The 17,726-nt window shown below is 32.1% G+C and overlaps 1 protein-coding gene and 1 long non-coding RNA gene across 3 annotated transcripts in view; one reads left to right on the forward strand and one right to left on the reverse strand.

The window, feature by feature from the left end:
• Eip74EF (Ecdysone-induced protein E74) overlaps window positions 1-17,726 on the reverse strand; it is a 300,923-nt gene that overhangs the window by 155,373 nt on the left and 127,824 nt on the right. The gene's annotated exons all lie outside the window — the stretch shown is intronic.
• Window positions 1-17,726, forward strand: part of LOC148236158 (uncharacterized) — a 502,848-nt gene that overhangs the window by 2,470 nt on the left and 482,652 nt on the right. The window lies entirely within an intron of this gene.

Consider the following 17,726-nt stretch of genomic DNA (forward strand, 5'->3'; position numbering starts at 1 on the left):
GGCTGATTAAACGTAAGCAAAAAAGTTAGGAAAATGGGACTCAGTAGTTGAAAACTTAACCGTTCTAATGCCACGCGCCACATACAGGGCTCAGCCGCTAGGCGACCGTAATGCCAAGAGCCACATATAATAATATTACAATACTTTTAAGGTATATACATATGTATATAGTCATCTATGAAGAAACCTTTAAAATTATTACCGATTGAAGAAAATAAATAATGTGCTTCTTTTCAACGTCGCCAGGGTTGCCACTAGTCACTTGCGTCTTTGTAATATATGAAATTAAATTTTTAATAACAAATCATAATTGATGTAGAGCTTGAATAAAACTATTTTGGTTTCTCAAGTGCTAAAATGTTGTCAGTTAGGGTGTCCCTCCGGTTCGCGCCTTTGTAATATGATACTTCTCGACCAAATTTCACGCATTAGATGATGGAGTGACATTCAAAAAATGCTGAAAAGTTGTTTTATTGCTGGTTTTGATTTTATAAAAAATATATATTTTTCACTATTTATAACAAAGTTGGTTTGCTGATAAAGTAAAAATAATTCAATATTGTTTTGTTGTGACAACCCTAGCAAATGTACCGGAAACGGCACCCGTAGACTCCTTATGGGTTATAAGAGTCTTTGAAAAATCGTTAGCACTTGACATGTATTTTATTTAATTCTTAAAATAGTTGGCATTGGGGTCGTGTACTACGAAATTTACCGTAGTAGCAATGCTCTTCAAAAAAATAAAAAGTAGTCATGGAAAAGATTAGACAATAAAATTGAGCTATGGTTAAATTAGCCTTTGCATCGTTTTTATGATAGGAGATTATAGTGCAGCAGTGGTAGGAATCACGTTCATAGGCAAAGGTCGCACGAATAGTATTTGACAAATTTGAAACAAATTTAAAACAAAACTATCCCCTAAAATGCTATAATAAAAAACTATCCTCTAAAATGCTATAATAAAAAAGGCACTCAAGACCTACCACAATAAAATACAAACCGAACCTTTATTTATTTATGATGTTACAATCCGAATACCAGAGATATATTTTAGCATTAGGAATCAAAGACCAGAGACACTCAATTGCTTACTACAACCATTTTTTATATAAACCTGGACTCGACACATACATTCATATAGGTATTATTTTAAGCAATAAAACTGTACATATATATCAAACAGCTCTTCCTATTGAAAACATGATTCGAGTTTATGAAAGGTGCGCCGATCGGCGAGACATCGACCGGCGAAATTCCATTCCGTCCCGACATCAATAGAAAGAATTGCAACTCCAGATTTGTCAACCGCATTAGATGCAAATATTACATAAAACTCAAATTATAGCAGGAAAGTTCTTTGTCTTTCCTGTAATGTTGATATATTGTTACACAGTGCCTTCGAGCTACACAATCTACCGAAACGAATATTTTTTTTTTTGTACAACAAGTTCCTCTAAATCTTACGAAAAAAATCTCTCTGGATACTGTTAAATATGAAAATTAAGCACCCTAAGATTTTCAACCCCTAACAGTGTATACATCCCGTACTACTCGTCTACGTCAGCCGCGTTATCTAACAACCCGGGTGACGTCACTCGCTCTCGTCCCGTGCGTTTCTAGTTCGATCTAGTTGGCGAGCTGCAGCTATCTGTGTGTTGTTATTCGCAACAAGTTTATAGTAAACCAGGTCAGGGTTGTCTGCCGCCAGTGCGCTGTCGACTATCTCGGGGAAACGCTCCGATGGGATGCGGTCAACAGGTTCACGTGTTGCGTAAACCCCGGCCCGAAATACTACTGTTTCCTATATACGAGCGCGTTGCGCAATGAGAGCCGGTTTCGACTATTTTCGGGACACAAGCACTTTTGTTTCGACATTCATTATTGAGACTATATTACTGAGAGTAATGAGATCGATTCCTCTGGCGTGATTAGGCTATTCTGCTACTTTTTCACGCGTAACACTAGGTGTTGAATTAAAAGCCTAAAGAAAAACCTGACCTTCAGTTTGTTATTTTTTAGACATTTTACAACAATACCTTCAGTGACAATGGAATTGTCAAATTTAATTGAGAAGTTTTTTATAAGAATTTCATGGCATATACATACTATGTATATCAAAAAGCAATTACAAAAATTACGTTATTAAGACATTTTTATGGAAAAATAGCCAAAATAGTCAAGTTACAAAAAATAAATGCTTGCCTAATAAAAAAAGAGATATATAATTTTCGGGCTACTTTTAGGTGCACTAACATGCGCTTTTTTAAATCTAAAATATATTATTGTTTAATATATGCATATTTAATAAAAAATAACCAACTTTGAATTTAAAGGTTACTTTTGGGTATGTCTTAAATTGACGTTTAAAATTTTTAATGAATTATTTTGATTCTGTGACAGTATATAAAATACCTGTTAAATCTAATAAGAACCCTAGTGATTATGAAGTAATCAATCGGAATTAAAAATTATTATATAATTATAATTCCAATCGATCATCATAGATTAGGTTTTCTTAGATTTTCCCAATCTACGAATAAATCTATGTGATGTCATTTTAGCTTATTCCAGGGGGGAGGACAAAAGTTTCGATTTATTGAGATTTATAATATTTCATTAAATGACTTTTGCATATTTCTGGCAAATTTATTCGTTAAATAAAAAATATTTCGTATCGTTTATTTTTATTATTTTATATTTTTTGTGTATGAAATAATACTATGTATTGTTTTTTGACCACTGTGACGCATTGACTTGTTATTGTTAAGTCACGTTGATCGCAATTCAATTTAAATACTAAATAAAAATATGTATAAAATAAATCTGTCTTATTTATTATTTTAAAATATTTTTTATATATATATACTAATATTTGTATAGAAAAGTCCAGATTAAAACGATAATCAGCAAAATTTTAATAGTTATTTCAAATAGCTATCATAAAAAAAGTATTTTATAAACTTTTAAATTATAACTGCTACGGTAATGATTTAAAATATTATTATTTACAAACATACTTTATTTTCTCAAAATATAATTCATTTTTGTAATTCTTAGAGAGGCTCTTAGATGTACAAACATCATGATATTATTTATTCCATATTTCCATAAACATTATTCATATCCATCTTTCTTATATTAACACACTAAGATATCAAATTTACAATATAATTTGTAGTTAAAATTTCATTGAATTAATGTATTCAAACATTAAAAAAAACCGGAACAGCGGTAACATTAACCACATTCTCAAATGAAAATTCTGCATTGTGCAAACATTGTGGTCCAAGGCAAAATCGCTTATGTGGGTCTTGAATTTTCATACAGCGTTTTCCTATATTTCCCAACCCACACACCATTTAATAAACCAACACGCAACTTTTCCTCATCGCCGTAGAAAAAAAAGAAGCAAAAGAAGATTTCCTTTCGAACAGAAAGCGGCGCGTGGAAGTAAGAGTGGGAAAACTGCTTCTCTTTCTTCTGCTATTTTTTTCTCGGCAAATATCTACTTTCAATTTCCAACCACAATTACCGCGGTGGAAAATTGCTAATTTAACAAACGCGCCGTATTGATTGACGAGATGAACGACACGACAGTGGATTATTGCCAATTAACTCGAAGACGACGGAACGCAACCGGTTCTAGCTCTTGACACTCGTGTTTTTTTTATTTATGCAATCATCGCAAAAAGGGCAGTATACACGACCGCAGAAGGGAGACCTCCGCCGTCCTCCCTTGGGGGCGGACACGTGAATCGTGAAGGATCCTTTGAAGGAAGCTCCTGCGAGACAACTTTGCGGTGCATTCAAAAGAGCCCACTTGAAGTATGAAACGAAAACATCCTGCTGACGGCACACAAGGACTTCATTCTATTGGTGTTTAGGGAATTTGGGAATATAATCCTTCGATGAACGATGCGTGTGTGTTTACTAGAAGATTAACTTCTTATAAGCTTACAGTAAAGTTTAAAGCTCTGATATATAAAATATATGTTTTAATTGAGACAATAAAAATTAAAAGAATTCATGAGCCAATTTTTTTAAAAACGTTATCCTTTCCTTATGTACTGAAATGATCACTCAAATTATTAAACAGTGTATATCTAACAATACACAAGTAAATAATCAAGATGTAGATTTTTAAGTGCTATCCATTACTAGGCTAGTGTCGGTATGTTTATTTTATATATTTTTCACCTACTTTAACTTAATAAGTATAGATTTTTCTTTGAATGGGAATTCTAATCATCTCATTTTAAAACTGTATATTTATAATAAAATCATATATTTATAGCAAATTAAGATATCTTTGTGATATCTTTGGTTTGATTATCATTATGATTTGGGTATTAAGAGTACAAATATACTCTGCTGCTTTAGAATAAGAAGATGAGGTCATATTAAAATAATTAACAATACATCGTTTCATACGAATCTATAAAAAAAACAACAGTAATCAACTATTAACCGCTGTTTGACTAACTTTTTTCGCAAACAATATTCGAAAATCTGGGACTTTTTCTGAATTTTAATAGATATATGAGAAAGGGAAAACATGAAAAAATAAAAAAAACATATATACTTAATTATGTGGGAACCACATAAATGCTCATGTTTGTGGGGATCTAAAAATAATCATTCATCAATAAGGATAAACTAGACAATAGTACGATAGGCTCTCGTTACGACTCTGGTTTCGACTAGAGCTAAATTGTTCCCAAGGATTCTCCGGTGCATTGAATGCATATTTCTTTGTTACGAAACGGTCACGGAAAACAATATATCACCGGAAGACACATAGCACCGTAAGGTCACAATATTCCCGTTACGCAATTCAATATATCCATCAAGCAAATGTCACTTTCTAAAAACGCATACTTTTAAGAAGCGAGTGCAACGATTGGCTGGATGATCGCTGCATGATTGTACTGTTTCAGCAAGCTTTCCAGCCCTGTAAACTTAAGCCTGTACTCCAATCAGGAGCGGGCAGTCAGAGGCAGTCATCAGGCAGACTCCGGAAGCACTCGAAGAGACTAGCAGACGCCCGCCCGTCCTCGGACAATACATTGCCATGGACGCTCACATCTTGAGAGGGACTCCATCAAACGAGCACCGTAACAGAGAGGGGACAACTTCCGCTATACTGTCGCTGCCACGCCACCTACAAGACCTCTGAGGATCTTACACCGACATCATCCTACCGCCAGCTACACAACTACTGCTTAGATAAAACATCTTGCCCATCATAGCCTGTCACAATATGCAATATAATCAAATAAAATTCTCACTAGTTTCCACATGCGTCTTACTGGCTGCGAAGTCACACCCCTAGGAGTTAGAATCGCGAAAATTATATATTTTAGAAACCAAAATATATGAAAAAATTATGCAAAATACAACACTAACATATCAAATTAAAATTTAATTATTATTAAATTTAAATACAATGTGTGTGTGTATTTTAACATAATATGTACGTTTAACACAAACTCTAAATAATTCCGAATATTTTTTTTTCAAGAATCAGTTCACAGGTACATCTTAATACTACCTATTTCTCACGTGTGCTATATAATATAAAAAAAATGTTGGGAAAATTTTTAGTTAGCGAGTATACTCGGTTATGGGAGTTTCGTCAATATCGTAAATCAAAGTCAATAATAAAACGTGCGTGTTAACTCGTCCATGGGGAAATTGAATCACCCATTTTTGCGAGGGTTAAGCGGTTAGAGTACATTGTTACAATATTTTCACAGTAGAAAATACTTTAACCATCCAATAATCTCGAGTATCGAAAGCTACGATAAAAACAATATCAGATTTTAATATAAGCACTTAATTCCAAAGCACATATTTATTTGCACATATATAGACAGAAACATAATGGTTCCAGATTAGTATTTACATTAGCACTTCTTTAGTTTACGTATTCTACTTAACGTCATCATTCGACCAACGTTAATCATTTTGTAATAAACATTACAAAAAATATATATTCCCATCTGGCGACCGTTTGCCACTCTCTTTGCCACACAAAGATAATAACGATGTTTTTCAGAACCACTATAGAGAAATAAATTCTGATAAGATATTTTTAAAGGAATATAGTAATCACACGTTTTTGAGTGCTTCCAAAAAAACCCTCCTTTCGGCTTTTTCGGGTTTATAAATATCTAAGTAAAACTTTTTATCTTTATTACTAATCATGTAAATTAAGAAAATCATTGTAATTATATTAGAAATATTATCATTGAAAGCAATATACTTCCGAAAATATTTATTCTGCGTATGATTCGATTATTGTAGCATAGTAAACTGATCACTTATGAGTTACGAGTCAGTTGCTCCATATCATTAGACTACACGTATTTTAAAGCTCTTACCCTTTATTATCAGACGAACAAAATTATTGAATGAATTAGAATTGACAGTTATTAAACATATCAACTAAATGATCAAGTGTTTTATTTCAATTAAAAATCAGTATTTAGCCGATTTCTGAGACCATAAAGAATATGCATATATCCTTAAAAATGAATTTTTATTCATTAAGCGATTCTCTAACTTTTTAAGATTAATAAAATATTATTTTTTAAAGCATCATATATTCGAAAATATTATATTATTATATTACTCGATTACCGCATCACAATAAATTGACCACTCACAAGTCATGAGTCAGTCGCTGTATATCATCGAACTACCTATATTTTAAAGCTCTTTCTGACCCTCTCATTACCAAATTGACAGAATGATAGTAAGTAATTGAATTTACCGTTATTAATCAGTTTAACTAAATTTTAATTTAATTTAAAAACAGTATTCAGACGTTTTTGCGAGCCTTCAATCATTAAGAAATACTTCTATGTAAATAAAAAAGCTAATGGAGTAAAAAAGCAAGACTCATGACCCCATGGAACATCACAGTCGCTTATTGCTCTTTCGTTTTTTTTTCTACCCTTCATAGTGAGTGCATCGTAAAAATGCTAAGTTAAAACACGTGTTTCAGCAGACCGAGTCTTCTGACGCAAAAAAAGCAGAGTAAAAAAATACGTGCGTATGTCTCTCCACGAGTGTACCACAATGGTGCCATTGGCAAGTTGTCACATAGCCGCAAGGTGGTAGGTGCGCGAGAAGCTGTTATTAGAACACACACACACACACACATGTTTGTCTACGTTTATATGCAATATATGTGACATGACATTGAGCCGCTCTAATCAGAGCAATGGACTTTAAAAGGACTTAGCCGTATTACAAATCTATGACATTGCGTTTGATGGACGGCCGACTCGTTATCGTTTTAGCGCAAAAATCACTGCGATATCAATTATGTCATAAATAAAATAAATTACCAATATAGGTATGGGCTTAATAAATAAAGTATATTACATATAATAGGTAATGCGAATAATAAACATAAAAACAAAAACAGATTTTTATTTGGGTTTTTTTCAGGTTGCGGTTGCGGTACGTTTTGAATGTTACGTTACGTTTGTATTGTTTTAACCGTAGTATAATGACGTCATTTAATTTATTATTTGAGAATAAACGTAGAAAATAAGGCTTTTTACGTTTTACTTGTAACGGAAAAATGTTAGATATTAGTACGTTTCATCTAAGTTCCGATAAAATGGGTCAAAGTAAGATTTTTCACTGCCGTCACTGGACAATCAGTGGCGAAGCGATTAGGTTGAAACACCGGCGGTGATGATTACCCTATATAACAACATTGTCGCCTAGATCATTGGCACAGATGTTTATTAATCTCCAGGGTTGCATAAACTAAAGGAGGGAGCATGCCGTCTGAATGGTCAATAATGATTAATCGAATGTCATCGGTCAAGTAATAATTTTAACATAGGACATCAGAAATGTGATTTTTAACATAAATGAGTTCATAATATCCAGTAGGCTAAACTAACTATGACTATAATTATTTACTTACTTGGAATATTTTTTCCTTTGAAATTACTTAAGGACAATTGAAACCAATTTAGTCAGGACAAACGTCAAAAAAAGATTGCCGATTATGGATTGCTTGTGTTAAGAATCAAGTTCGATTTAAAATGGAATTATTTTAAGAGTGTATATTCATTTAAATAAATAATTTGTTCCATAAAATGATTTGTTTTTGCATTACAATAATAATAAAAAATGAGCATTAAATAAATATATGTATGTGCAATAGAAAATATTAGATTGAGCAACATTTTATTTGTAGTGTGCACTAAAACAAATGTGATTTGTGCATTAAAATATTAAATAAATATACTTTTATTCAATAAAAAAAATTACTTTCAGCAATATTTATGTTCAAACCCAAATCTACTTTTTTATAATAAAAGTAGTTACTTTGAATCAAAAGTCTGGCTGTAAATTGATCGACTTGTTTGTCGGTTGTACGTGCATTTTGATTGGCACGAAGCTCCTTCTTGGAAACATGGCTTCCCTGGTGTGATGAAATCTTTATTTTTGGCACACCAAAAAATCCAATGTAACATGAACACACATACGCAAATACAAACAACGCTGCTGCTGTGCAATTGCACATGCACATTTATTACGCACGTACGATAATAACTCGACAGTGTACCGGATGTTGGACAAGTTTAATTGTTTAAAAAAATCTTACGAGACCAACACGCAAACCCTTCTTTCTTCAATTTGTGTAAGCTATGTATGTACATACGTACATAAGTGTTCCTATATTATTATTGCTACTCTTACTAGTAAAAAATAAGGCCACAATTAAAGCAAAAATGGTTAAAAATAAATCAAATATATTCTGCATATAAAATGGACATGACTGATTTTGATTCTAGACGTCACAAATATCCCGTTATTTGCGTAACAGTCAGATAATTAAAATAGGCAACATATTTATAACTCACATACATAAACCCACGACCATTTTTTTATTTGAAAAACAAATCGCTAACGATTACTTTGCAAATTTCCGCTCCCAAAAAAACGCTCTTAACTCCATTGCAAAATTTCGCCCAAACACCCACCCACCGCATTGTCCTCCTTTTATTTTCGCAATCGGAATTGCGGCTTTCTGTGGTGCATTCCTGGATTAAACGTCGACCGCATTGTTCCGGTGCATAAAAAGTAGCCTAAATTGAATCGACGGTTATATTTTGGCTCGGCACACTTTTTAAATGGGTCGACGCGGATGCACTTGGACTTAGCGAGTTTAGATCGGTCACGAGTATTTGTGCAACGTCTCTTGCCGATGCGCGTCCATATTTATAGATCGAATCGGCTCCGAGACAAAAGGTTCGGTAACCCTGACGATCGTAAAGGAGGATACTTTGGAATCCCTCGCTATTCCGCCTACAAATGCGATGATGCTGTTGTGCAAAACGTCCGAAGGAAGTCTTTGCTCGTTTTGTTTTTTCATCGAGTTTTTTTCTCCTCCTCTCGTACGAGATGAAACGAGAATAATGCAAAAATGAGTTAATCGACGGGTTTTTGTCTCTTTTTTCATCATCGACTTAAACGTAGTCATCGAACTCAAAGATGCACGAGTGTAACCACTATAAGGATGAGATGTGACAGAGGTTGCAAATTCTGCGAGCTTAAGATTATCAACCATCAAAAATTTGTAGTAAAATAAATGTATTTGTGAAAAACAAGATTTTCTAACATATATAATGAATATACAATATACTAATACAGTATTACAAAGAATATTACTGTTGAAACATCAACGAGAAGATAATAAAATATGTATTATTTCAATCGCGACTGATTTCAGTGCGTTCTACGCGGATCTAGGTATTTTGAATATAAGTGTATTTTTCTTCGTAACATTTAAAATTAATATAAAATGGCTTATGTAAACCAGTATAGTATTTTCTACATCTACAGGAATAAGATGGGGAACCACCTTCAATAAAAACATCAGATTTTTTCTACATTTCTGGAGTGAGACATGGTATTGTAATTGAAATATTTTTTTGTGTGGTTTGCTACAGCTTAATTTGGGTGATAATGTCTTTCCACAAAACCCCATTTAGCACATGAACCTTTAACTAAAACATTTTTCTTTGAAGAAGGTGATTTTTGTTTAGGAAACCAAATTATTTGAGTCGTTCGATATTCTAGGTTTTGGTCGAAACAGAAAATGGACGTTTCGCAACTGTCAACAGATGTAAACCGCACGCTTAAGTATTTATATTATATTGAAACTATTTGATCTGAAGTGCTAATTAATTTACATCCTAAAAATTTTCATTTTTATTTCATTTTAATGTCATATTTCACACCTTTTACTTTTTTTACGGAATTACATTTTTTATTAGTTGCCATTTTAAAAAAAGATAAGCTCAATTTTTAAGAATAGTTTTATGGAAAAAAAAAAGTTAAACATTGTTGTGCATAATTTTTAAATGGAGTCACTATTTTTTTTGATATTTTAAATATCCACCGTTTTTAAACAAGATCAGGTTGGCTCACACTTTTAACCTAGATATTTACAAGGGCAATTTTTGAGAACATGCAATACAATTAAAAATACGACATCGTATCTCCAAAAACGCTATATCACATATAAATTACGTAAATAAAAACATTTTTTAAATATAAAAATTTTCATAACCGTTTTTGACTTTTGGCGATTTTTATTATTAATTTTTGTCACTACATATTTTTAAACAATATGGAATATTATGCTGTCTATTTTAATATATTTAAGGTCTATTTTTAAGATAAGTTTCATGGCGATACGATTAAACCTACGATAAATATCATGTTCTTAAAAATCGTTAAATCCAACATTAATGACAAAAAAATTCTGAAAAAATATTTATTTAATTTAAATTTTTAATATAGAACTTATTTTCTTGAATTGTTAAAAAATCCTACGGAGCAACATCCATTTTAATATTTTTAATAAATGCTATTTTGACCGTAAATTTCTTAAGAAATCCGCCTATTTATATATAAAAATTCTTTGTTAAATTTAATAATAATATAGTAGTTTTAGCGTATTTCCGTGATTTTATAATATACTATAATATTTAATGCAATTAATAAATAGGAATTATACAAATAGATTATAGATTACCTGCAAGAGTGAATGAAAAATGCATAAACGAAATATACAAAAATATTTTTATTTTTGCACTATGAAAAAGGCAAGTACATACATACATATGTATATGTACTAAATCACACACTTTTATATTAAATAGGTACAATTCTAAGTTACTTTTAAGTTCATGGTAAATCTGAAGATAAAGTTTGTTATACTAAAAGTATAACATAACTTTAATTATCGTAATATTATTATTTGAGAAAAAGTTTAGTCTTGTGCATATTTCCGGACTCTTCCGATTCCCCGATTCGAAACCACTGGACTGCATGATCTCTGGCGCAGCCAAGGTCACAGCCTGCTGGCTACCGAGTTCCTCGTCGATGCAACAAACAACTCGTTTTCAAACAAAAATAAAGGATTAAACCATATAAAAAATAAAGACTATAGTGATTTTATTATAAAGCAATAGTTATTAAAATCTACCTACATGTTTTTCCTCGTAAATATCAATGAGTTGATAAATATTAAATATATTATTGCATTGATTATGACAGCATTTTCAAAAATATTTACGAATTCTACTCCTTAATATGACTGTGCTAAGTGTTCTATCGAATATTTTTATATGATTCAAGAAAATAGTACAAAATTTGGGTTGTTATATTAGCAACGATATTGCATACCCTAAATATTTACCAAGTTATAAAAAGCATTTATCGCCATTTTTATTGACATTGATCAATAGTGAACAAGAAAAATTTATTTTTGTGTACATATGTTTATATTAACAAATAGTAAGGTTATTTAAATATATTGTGATATTTATTGTGTTTAAATAATTTTCCCCCCTTCGCTACGCTCACTGGCGGAAAGGGCTCGAAACGCATCCACTGCCGGCGTCGACAGCGCCGCCCGACGGCGCCGTCGCGAAGCGGTGGCGGAAGCGGTTGTCCTTGGTCGGTCGGAAATAGCGCGGGTTCAAAGCCCGGCGCGGCCACTTGTGCATGTGCATGTGCATCCACCGACTGACCTCTGCGCGGCTCGCCAGCCACCGCCGTCCACTCGTCGCAATGCAACCGACGAAAATCGGTCACTGGGCGATGCCCCAATACCGAGGGACGCCTTCGCAACTGCAAATGTGGCACTAGAGTTCCCATTTCAGACCTAGGTCTGAACGAAGAGAGATGCACCCCTCAGAAAACCGCGTAACGCTACGTCATCAGTCATCCCCTAGTAAGCTCACTGTGCTCGAAAATGGTAGTTTCAGGTCCTCAGATAAGATCTAATCTCCTATTCCTTAATCAATTTTATTTAATACAATAAATATTTAATACTTATTACAACTTAAAAAGGTCGTGTATCTTCCAAAATATCACGGGAATAAACAAATATATGTTGAGAATATTAAGTTTTTGCACAGTGCAACCGAAATGTTAGATTTTTAATACATACATTGAAGGGTTTAATCTGGAATCGACTATTCACTATGCTACTAATTTGAATAATATTATTATGAAACTAAAAAGACACTTTTCATACAGGTCCCAAAAAAATTGTCACTAAGGTCTATAAAACATATTTTAAAAAATCAGCTATCTAACATTTTTTTATAGGTTGTATTATACAATTTCACGTGACGAATAAAAAAAAAGTAAACTGTAAAAATGCTATCCAATGGAATACAAAAAAAATGTTATGTCTGTTGGGGTTTTTTGTATTGGGCTATTCTGACGAAATTCTTTTTATATACGTTGTATTTGAGAGGTACATATTAACATTACAAATATATACATTTTTACTATAAGGATAAAATAATTATATTTATACGTTTATTTTTATTATTTATGCCTTTTTTTATAGATTTTACTGAAATTCATATTTTTTCAAAAATTGATTAAAAAATATTTTTTAATTATATATTTAAGATTTATTTTGATAGGTTATGATAACTAGTAAACATATAATTAATTAAAGACAGAATTTCGAATTCTAGATAATAAGTTTAATTTTTTCAAGTATTTTTTTGTATAAAAATCGCCACGTAAAATGCTCGGTATTTTCTCACAAAAATATTGTTAAATTTATTGTAATGATTAAATAAGCAAAATGGGGAAAATTCACTACATAACAACATTATTGCCATAAAGATAAAATATGTAAAATTAATTTTTACTATATGTCGATGCTCATTATCGCTAGCCGCATTTTTGTGCTATACTCTCATAAATACGCGCTTAGGATTCATAATCTCGCGCATGTAACCTTGCATTTTAGGAGAGGGAGGTCAGCAACAATCAATGAAAAAGGGTTTGGTACAATGAGATTGTGACATAATTATAGGGGGAGAAAACTCATGAAAAACGTGTGCTATTTTTTTTATTTACCTAACACTAGTTTGGAGCGATATTTTCCCATGACATTTGACAAGTATTTTCTTATGTCAAATCGCACGCAAAATTAAGAAGGCAGAACCGTTTTCAAAATATTACTAAGTTTCCGTATTTTATCATATATTCTGAATACATAAAAGTCTGAATACATAAAATTAATTAATTGCAAATATCTCCGCTTCAGCCGGCCAATTGCAATGTATACTATATAAAATTAAAGGTAATTGAATTTCATATCAACGATCTATACAACACTTTTTAATCAGATTATCGGTTTAGGCAGTATTTATGAATTTAAAAAAAGCTATAGTTGTAGCTGCTCAGCTAAGTATCAAAACATTATGATTCAAACAAATCTATAGTAAAAATCGGTTAAGCCAACTTTAAAAAAACTATGCGTTTAATTAAAATCTGTTATTATTTAGTTATAAATCTGTTTTCATGTAGTTTTTTGATAATAACGATTTTAAATGGCAGAATTTACAGCTGCATAAATGAAAAAGAGCAACTATGAAAAATAAATATACATGCTAGTAGTGGCGTAGCTAGGGGTCGGACCGCCCCGGGCGGCACTAACTCGGGATAGGCATTTTCGCGATGGAATGACCGTTCGTGTAGTGTTGTAATTAACTATATGCGTTAAAAATAGCTAAGAGCTAAGTTGAATGTGTGAATACAATAAACATTAGCTAAATAGATGACCCGGCCGGTGTAATTAAAAATATTTTTGGTTGTCCCGAAAATTTGTTGAGTTTCTCTTAATCGGCAAAAGTCGTAATTAAATCAGACCTCATTGTATGTTCGAGTCGAACGCGTGCTATAATAACGAAATACCTGATAACCATTACTATATTTCATTAAATTTAAAAACGTTTTTTTCATATTTTTTTAAATGCATATAATATGCGAAGAGTATTCTGTGAGATACCTGCGGGGAGGGGAAGGAGTTAAAAGGGATCACATGGCCCGGAAATTTTTGGCATATTGAAAACATGCATTATGTTACAGGTTTTTAGGAAACTCAGATTTTATATTAGATGATTGTATGGAGGGGGGAGTATTGCCCCAGGCGGCACAAGCCATAGCTACGCTACTGCGTGCTAGTTTTTTTTATTAGAATATCAGCATTTTTTTTTACTAAAATTGTGTTAAGAATGTGAAAAATAATACTTTCTATTAGTTTGTATATTTGTTTTATAGCAGATATCAAAAAAACTTAAAAAAAATAATGTCAGTTTAGCTTAGATTCAAAACATAGTTTTCTATGCTAATCAAATTCCTGAAAAAATCATTCAACAATTCATATGTAAAGTTTTGCACTATATATGAAAAAATTAGTTGAATAACTTTTGCACGACTTATATAAATATATATCATAGCTATGCGCTAAATCTATTAGTTACAATAGTATATCAATTATACTAGTAAAAAACTAAAGACAGTTTTAAAATCAGAGCATAATGCTACATGTTAATTTAATAATTGAATATTTGAGTCAAATATTGTGATCAAATTTAACCCAGCGAAATAATGCATTCAGCTTTAATAATATAACAAATAAATTTCCTAACAAAAATAATTACAGCAAAAGTCTATCCCTTACTACACTAAAAATATATTATCCTACTTCAACGAGTTTGATTTTAATTATGATTGATTATTATATCATAATATCATATTAAAATCAATCATAGTTAAAGTTGATACAAAAGTATTTTGCCAAAGCAAAAGTATTGAAAAAAATTGAATTTTACAGGAAAATAAAAAAAATAATTGACGAAAACGGTACTTGCTAATTAGCACGGCGCAACGCTCAAAAACCACCAGTTGTTACACCCCACTGCGTTTCACGAGCTGTTAAAACCCAAACCGTACCTAAATAAATTAACCATTATATCATTATTTATATTAGGTTTCGCAACTGTCAAATTTGATAACTATAAAATATTTTCATATTTATTTCCATTCTATATAACTAATTCATTAATGCGCGAACGCTCATTTGTGAACATGCGCGCATGCGCACAGCAGAGTGGGGAGTAACAACTGGTGATTTTTGAGCGTTGCGCCGAGCTAACTAACAAGTGCAAAAATATCTATAGATTTAACTAAAATCAGTGTGTAATTTTACACATAAATCTTATCTTTGTGGCAAAAATATTTCTGTACTATAATAATTATTTCTGAATGGTTCACCTGAATATAGATTTTCAGTCACGTATAACAACCATCGACGAACTGAATTTTAATTTCAACATTCTCAACCATAAATAGGCAGGCAGACAGGACATGGTATCTATGAAACAATATACAACAATGGTGCTTACAACTGCAGCACGAGCTAAACGCATCTGACGAGTTTCAGCGGTCGCCGAAGCAATTGATATAACTGTGTCAATGTCTAGTAGCTAGTAGCTGGAGTCCAGAGTGGCTCGCTGTTGAGATTCGCACAGATTGCGAAACTACGGTGGTTAATGCACAGAAAAGTCGAACGAAGCGAAAAGTTCAAATCCCACTTCCTTTCGGCCCGTGCGAATTTTGCGCGTGCGGCCCGCGGCCATTCTTTGCCGTGGCCGAGTTCGCGACTCTTCAAACGTAAGGTGACCAAAAATACTAATGGGAAGATAGTGTAAAAACGACGGTAAAATCAAACAGTATTATCAAAACTAGCTAAAATAAAATCAGGACCCATTGCTGCAGTTAGTTAACGTGAAAGAAAATTACCTAGTAATACAAGTGAATTAGATGTTCTGCAGTTCCAAATGTGTATAAAGTTAGAGAATAATCATCTGCAGAAAAGTTTTTGATGAACAATAAAATATATATAGATTTTACCAAGAATCGTCATTAATCCAAGATCTGAATTTTGATCGTCTTGAACCTTTGCGAAGTGATTTCTATATATTTGATGTGTTATTTGGAAATGGCGTGATTGAGGAAAGTTATATTTACAGCTCAAAAAAAATCCCTATAGACGTATGTGGTAAGAAAACACTAGCGTCAATTGCGTGAGATTTAAATGTCACAAGTTTATTTGATGATTGCACCATTAAGGAAATTTTTGTTCACTATTAGAAAATAAGATAAATAACATTCTAAGTGATGAGTAAACACCGAGCTAGGGATTTATCCGTGTTAAATAAAATCGACTGGTTACAAATTTATATTTTCTACATAGATTTTAAAATTATTAGAGATATGATTTTATATAAGTGTATTAGTGTAAAGATAGAATATATATAATTTCCATTTACCACAGACTCGTATGCTAGTAAATATATATACTAAAGGCCTTGAGGCTTTATATTATATAATTATTTTTTTAAATCATCTGTTTTTCACCGTGGCTGAATTACCGTCTAGGCAGCCGCCGGGGGCCCTAGTAACATTAAAAATTATTATCATATTGGTATTAAAATTTATTTTAATTAAAAATATGTTAATTAAAAATAATCTAATTAAAATATTATAAATACTACATCCTTTTGGGTAAAAACTATGGCGATTTAAACCAGTAAGCAGTTCTTAATAAAAAATCGTAGCTTAAAATTGTTGTGATTCAGTCAAATTTGTTGTTATATTATAATGAATGATTTTTTAAATATGTATTAACAAATCGGCAGACAAGAATAACCATAAAAAATAGCAACGCCGTAAATAGATATTAATGTATCATGTGCAAGGTTTTATTTTGGGCAGTATATACGTGTTTTAAAACTTGCCTCACAATATAAACGGGAAGAGTGAAAAATATTCGGATATTACTCCAGGAACGTCATTTCAGCTTTTTCCAGGGGAAGACAAGAGTTGGCCATTATATTTCTATTTCATTAAGATTCATAGTATTTCATCAGCCAAATTCAACGATGTCCTTGTTTAGAATCCACGTACGTTAAAAGCAATAAAATCATGCTGTCGCTGTTGCAGTGCAGTGCAGCAAAAAATAATTATCCCTTTTCAGAAGTAAAAAATCCATGTCAAAAGCAATAAAATTCTGCCGTCGCCGTCGCAGTGGAAACGCTCAGTTATCTAGCGTTCATATTAAAAATTTTAATAATAATAATACGATTTACAATAAGTGAGAATCAAATGAAGCACATCTAAACCAAATTTTGACCAATAGGGGAGCGCAAAAAAAACAATTATTCTTTCCCAGAAGTCAAAAGTCCACGTCAAAAGCAATAAAATCGTGCCGTCGCCGTCGGAACGCGTCGCCGTCGTTACCAAGCATTCTCACTGCATTCTCACAACACGATTTTATTGCTTTTGACGTGGATTTTTGTATTCTGAGA

Source organism: Plectrocnemia conspersa, unplaced genomic scaffold (assembly GCF_051122295.1).
Source record: "Plectrocnemia conspersa isolate PC_06_02 unplaced genomic scaffold, ASM5112229v1 ptg000004l, whole genome shotgun sequence".
Lineage (NCBI taxonomy): Eukaryota > Metazoa > Arthropoda > Insecta > Trichoptera > Polycentropodidae > Plectrocnemia > Plectrocnemia conspersa.